This window comes from Alosa sapidissima, chromosome 13 (assembly GCF_018492685.1).
Source record: "Alosa sapidissima isolate fAloSap1 chromosome 13, fAloSap1.pri, whole genome shotgun sequence".
NCBI lineage: Eukaryota > Metazoa > Chordata > Actinopteri > Clupeiformes > Clupeidae > Alosa > Alosa sapidissima.
Window position 1 is genome coordinate 23,644,712 of NC_055969.1, and position 6,400 is coordinate 23,651,111.

At 40.2% G+C, this 6,400-nt stretch overlaps 1 long non-coding RNA gene across 1 annotated transcript; it reads left to right on the plus strand.

The window, feature by feature from the left end:
* Nucleotides 1-1,367: 1,367 nt before the first annotated feature.
* On the plus strand, nucleotides 1,368-2,753 carry LOC121680018. Its single transcript, XR_006021525.1, has 4 exons — nucleotides 1,368-1,769; nucleotides 2,025-2,113; nucleotides 2,367-2,526; nucleotides 2,634-2,753. It is a non-coding gene; the product is annotated as an uncharacterized LOC121680018 (long non-coding RNA).
* The last annotated feature ends 3,647 nt before the right edge of the window (nucleotides 2,754-6,400 follow it).

Consider the following 6,400-nt stretch of genomic DNA (forward strand, 5'->3'; position numbering starts at 1 on the left):
CTTCCTGAATTTTTGGTCAACGATACCCGGGACACCGAAACACCGTGGCACATGAAATTTGGTGGGTATTTAGCCCCACTAGACTTTTACGGAAAAATTTTGTTTGGTCCCCGGGGGCCACTCCCCCACCCCATCCCCCCACTGGGCACCCCGAACCTCAAAAAATGCAGGTTTTCCTAAATAACTACCTGAACCGTGGCACCGAGGATGAAGAATATTTTATGGTATGTTGGTCTCAAGGGCCTACATCCACCTGGCCCATAATCACTCATTTGGAAAAACAAATATTCTTCATCAGCTATACTCAGCTATAGGTGAGTAAAGTAGCGTTTTTAATAATTGTCAATAGCGTTAAACTTTTAACAGGACTTTGTGTGGTATAAGTAAGGGATAATGTATAGAACGCCGAGAACGCGCAGCGGAGGGGTCTTGTTCCGCCCTGAAGGGACCTATCTCCCGACAATGACCGGCGTTCTATACATTATCCCGCTTATTACACGGCTACTTTCCAAAACGACACAATAAACTCCCCACAATATGACTCTTTAGCCTACATAGCCTAGGCTATAGCCTATTTGTTACCGTTTCATCATGGCTTTTGCTGAGAAACAAATAGTTCGCAACAACACACGCTGAACTTGAATCAAACATTCTTTAGAACACAGCTGATCAACCATCTGCTTTCACTTTTGAATGAAGTTCCAATCCTTGCGTAGTGATATGAAAGAATTGACTTAGAAGCACAAAGCCCATTTTCCTTGACAGCGGTCTGTTATACTTAGCAACGGTCTGTTATTCAGAATTAGCAGACCGCCGAACGTTGGGAAGGCCCATTCAAGTGAATGGAGCATTCTGCAGCACTATGAAGAGCCGTGTAATAATAACTATCTAGCTACTAGATAGAACCTAGAAGCTGCTAGGACGAGCTGCTAAGGTCTCTTAGCTCCCTGTCAGCCTGATTTATGCATGCTTTAAGTAACATTACTTAGTGCTTTGGTGACATTTTAGTGGATTTGGGATCATGTCAAGTGTTAATTTAAACCAATGTTAGAGCTAGCTAGTTGGCTAGGTAATCAGTCGTGGTCAATGGTAGAAAAGTTATAGCTAACTTGGGAAGCTATAACGTTAGCGCTACATTGGCTACCAGACTGGTTAGCTAGCTGACGCCACATGCTTTTGGTAGAATTAACGTCAACTTCCCAGGCTTTATGTAACGTTAGCAGGGATGTTTCCTGTTTTGGCTCTGAAAAAGATGTCGAAATAACTGCTATACAATAAAAACGGCAACACAATGGCAATATAATATTGTTTAGTTAAACATCAGTCATACATTGAGAACTTATGATTTCATTTCTATGGTGTTGGTAGCATCAAGGCCGTTTCAGTTCATCAGTTAGCCAAGCCACGTGGTTGGTGAAGGCTAGCACTGACCTTTCTGACTTGATGGTTTAAGTTCAATGGTGATTTAATGGTAATGGTAATTTTTCACAGGTTAGTTTAGGTTCTGTTCGTGCAAGGGATGTGAGTTTATAGTGTCTAACTAGTTATATTAAATGCTGTTTTGTTTTGATTTTGAATTTTTTTTTTCTTTTTTCTTTTTCAGAATATGAAGTGGATGGGGAAACTGTTAATGGTGGCCTGACGGACCTTATGATTTCCCAGCTCTTTGAGGGGTCCTTCAAAAAGCAAGTAAAGTTCATAAACCTGATCTCTCAGCTGAAAACAGAAATTTGCTATGTTGCAGCTCCTGCTTCAATGTCTGAATTAAGGTGGGTTTTTAACTTTTTTATCTTTGGATTCTTTGCAACAGACTGGATTTCAATAAACATATTAACTGTAGAGAGCAATAATTGTGTCTAACTATGGTGTGGTGTATTTACAAGCCTTGAACATGCTAAATGGTGCCCTTTTTTGCTGTAAACACCTTTTGTTTCATTGGTTTTGTTTGAATGCAGGTATTTGGATGTATGCAGTATGATCTAATAACTTTGTGCAATTGTAAACATTTTATATGAATTTGTTAGGTATCCTTCCGGTGAAGATTATGTGAAGGCTGCCAAGGCACTTTGTTGCCAAATACCCTTTCTTGAAGGACTTGGAGGGGAATGGATATGTAAGTTTTTGACATTGAAGTGCTTTAGGAATGCTTTCAATATATTCTGACGTTTTCTGTTACTATTCAATAGTCTGTTGTCACTGTGCTACTAATGAAATGATATGTTTATGTTACGGTATATATATATATACCGTAACATAAACATATCATTTCATTAGTAGCACAGTATATATATATATATATACTTGCAACAAAATATCATGTTGTCATGCAATGTAAAGTAACCCTTGACAATCATTGTTTTACATAGCATATGTTGCACATGTCATTAAAAAGGAAGTTCAAAACTGAACGATCACCTCTTGTGGATGAAGAACAGGTCAAACAGTTCAAAGCGAAATTTGGTCATCGCAAGGGCCAAGTCCAAACAGACACCAAGCCAGATAACATGTGAAAGAAGATGCGAAATGGTAGGCATCCTGTGGTACAACAGTATTTGCAGCAGTGGTAGGACTCTAGGTTATAGAGCATCCCAGTAATGTGTGTGTTTGTGTGTTTGTGAACTTGTACACAATAGGATCATGAGTCTCAAGGTCCTGTTGGCGAAGATGCAGTCTCAATTGATGCCCATGTAAAAGTCTTACAAATGCAGTATGAACGGACTCAACCAGATAGTGCCATAGTGGAGGAAAAAATGAGGCGCACATTTCTCTGGAGAAAACGCGAGTTGCTACAGGGTTGCATGCTTTCAAGCAACCTCCTCAAATATCTTCTGTATGAACTCCTATCTCTATCCAAGGTAACCTCTTGTCATATTTTGTGATATGTTTGCCATTGTTAATCCATTGTATTTATACCTCTTCTCTTTTGTAAGATCTAGAATTCAGAGCTGCCTTGGTGCTTTTACCAAACCATCTCCAGAGAAAAACTTTGAGCACTACATTTCACGGAATGATATAAGTTTTACCATTCATCTTCATTTCTGAACTTTCAGTTGTACAGAGTTAATATGAAATTCCAAAAGGAGAACATTTTCTTTACTAATTTTAGTTGTGTTGTGTTTTGTCTGTTTAGGGAGATCCAGCTACACCTTATCCGACTGTGCAGATGCCTGGCACATCAAACTGGAGACTATCAAGGTGGATGGAACAGAAGTCTGCACTCTCCACTCTCTCTCTCTCCACACTCTCTCTTTCTCTCTCTCTCCACTCTCTCTCTCTCTCCACACTCTCTCCACACTCTTTCTCTCTCTCTCCACTCTCTTTCCTCTCTCTCTGCACACACTCTCTCTCTCTCTCTTTCTCTCCCTCCCCACACACACTCCAGCCCTACTGTATCAAACAAAATTAAACTTGTAAGTAAACTTGCAAAATGTATGTCTTAATGTCGTAAGTGGCCAGAATGCATCTGATGATTTTTAAAAATATGCTCTCTCTGTCTGTACCCTGTGTGATGAAATCAGTTTTTACTGTTTTATATTTTTATACAATAAATCTGTTTTTTTAAGAAAGTGTTGTTTTTATTATTTATTTACAGTATGTCCAGTAAGTGAACCTATAAGTACCTTTTAAAGGTACAAATCCACTTGTCTAAGGGAACTTATAGGTACCTTTAAAGGTACAAATTGACTCGTCTCTGTGGTGGTACCTTAATGGTACAAATACTGTACCCTCAATGATGATACAAACCTGTACCATAGAGAAAAGGTACAAAATAGTTCCTGAAGGTACAGATGGGACCATTGAAGGTACAAAACATGAGGGTACAAATATGTGCCCCTTTTGTAAGGTACTGCTCTGTACCCTCTAAAGGTACTGCCACAGAGACAAGCGTTTGTACCTTTTAAGGTACTGAGCGGTACCATTTTTTCCGAGAGTGTATGAAGCATCCTAAACAGGCTGGGACATTTCTGCTTGCTAAATAGGCTTTTCTGCTGTTGATTCGCTCACAGTCCTTGGTGGCCCTGTCAGTGCTTTGTAAAGTGTTGCATTAAGACCTCAAAAAGTCTCAAAAAGCATCTGAGCTAATGTTCATTCCCAAACACCGCTACTTCAATCCTCTATTTTCAAAGGTGTTTCAAGTAACGTTAAGGAAAAAGTAACTAGGGCAGAGACGACGTAATTGACTAGACTACATACATTTGTCAAAGTGAATCATTTGTGTCAACTCGTCACAATGTAGATTTATTAACGCACCCGTGATGATCTACATCTCCATTTAAACCAAATGTTTTTGAGCACACTTTGATTGATGTATCCAGGGCAGGGCTGTACCTGTTGCACGTGCTACAAAAATCATTCTGTGCTATGGATGATTTACCAATGTTATGTCTGATAAAGTTTTGCCTATGGCTATACATGCGTGAGACTGAGACGCTTGTTTGTTTGTTTGAAGTGCGTGTTTAGGGTGTGAGAGGTGAATCGGTGTGCTTTGATTCCAGCTTGGTAGTTGTAGTCTATGCGATTAAAAAGGATGTGTGTGTGTGAAGTATCCAAACAATGATAACACTTTCATTATGGCTGCTTTAGCCACAGACCTTCAGCTACTGTACAGTGGGTCCCATTTAGAAGTGGCCACTTCATTCGCGCTTTCTGTGATACACGCAACTGGGTGAAATGTATTACAACTTTTCACCAAGAGGTGGCAGCTTAAGTCCGCATGATACTGTAAGCCAGATGTTTTCAACCAGTGGTCCGAGGACATTGCTGGTGGTCCCTGACCATGGATTCAGTAGTTGCAATGTGGAAATCAGTATTTTTCCCACAAACAATAACGGACGCAGCTCTCAACTTGGCCCGTTAAAATGTGAACAGTCTAGCAACGCATTTCATGAAGGCCCTTTTGGACATGTCAGTTATTTGTACCACTGTTTAGATATAAAACTGCATTTCGTTTTAGACTATTGGTATTTAATTTGTGCATTGACAATAAAGTTGAATATCATATGAACTAAAGATAACTAAAATCTTGCATATATAGAACATTCACAAAAATCCATGGCATGACCTCTCTTCTTGATAGCTGTTGAAAACTGCATGGAATTGACAGGGATTGTTTTGTTTGTAAATAAATAAATAAATGTAAAACTGATACCTTCTGCTTTCCCCAAATACAATGTAGCCTACAGGTATACATGACCTTTCATCAGTCCAGTTACAATGGATGAACTGTGATGAAGTGCCCTACTTGTGATTGTTTAGAGATTTTAAAGGTTTTATAACAATGCTACAAATTTTTTGGCTAGTGTTACAAATCTATTCACCTTCGCAGCGCCAGTAGGCTACTTTCTGTGCAGCCGCACACACACACACAGGCATGCCAAACAAGCATACACAAAAGTTTCAAGAGTGGGGGATGGAGTAGAATATGGATACAAATTGATTAGTGTGATTTATGTTCGCGGAACGGATGTACAGGACTGAGCGGCGGTCACATTTTGTAGCGCTATGCAGTACATCTAGTTTTTTTGAAGACTGGTCTATTTTTTTTTTCAAATGTATGCTCTTCAATCACGTCTGGTGTAGCCAGTTCCATTGATTATAACGGAAGCTAATTGTTGCAGCAGACGCTCCACGAACGCAACGCTTCAGTATAGGTGCCTGGCAAAGCCTGCCTGCCTGCCAGCGTGTGTCTGTAGCGTGCGTGTGTCCATGTGCCTTTGGTGTGTGTGTAGTGTGCGTGTGTCCATATGCCTTTGGTGTGTGCGTACGCCCATGTGCAACACACAGTGTTTCCCACAGAATTGAATTCTATTTGTGGTGGTAAGTGATGCAAATCTGTGCAGTGTGGTAATGATGCCAACAATGTTTTAATGTTTTGTTCAAACATGCATGCAGGTCCATTGAGAGACAGAGAGACAGAGTGAAAGTGCACATACTGTAGCTATACAATTAAATGATTTTTTCCAATTTAAATAGTACAACATAGAAAATCATTGTGTGATGTGTCAATGTTGATATATCGTGGGCCGCCAAAAATAAATCGATGTATGGGAAACGCTGAGCACATTCTGGAAAGGCTATGGGGTAATTGGGGTGTTAATGATGTCAAAGGCCAAAACGGAAGGACAAAATGAGAAAAAAAAAGGAAAAGAAAAATCTCACCTCCACTCTCCTGCAGATGAAAGGGAACAAGCAAGATGGCCTCCAGTGAAATTCTAGCTCTGCCGCCACTTTCCCATCATTAGTATGTTCTGCGGAGAGAAGCGATTGTCTGAAAAAGCCTGATTGGGCTTCTCAGGCGGGTGATGGTGTGCGAGCGTGTGTGTGTGTGTGTGTGTGTGTGTGTGTGTGTGTGCGAGTTTGTCTGTATGTGTGTGTGTGTGTGTCTGTGTGAGTGTGTGTG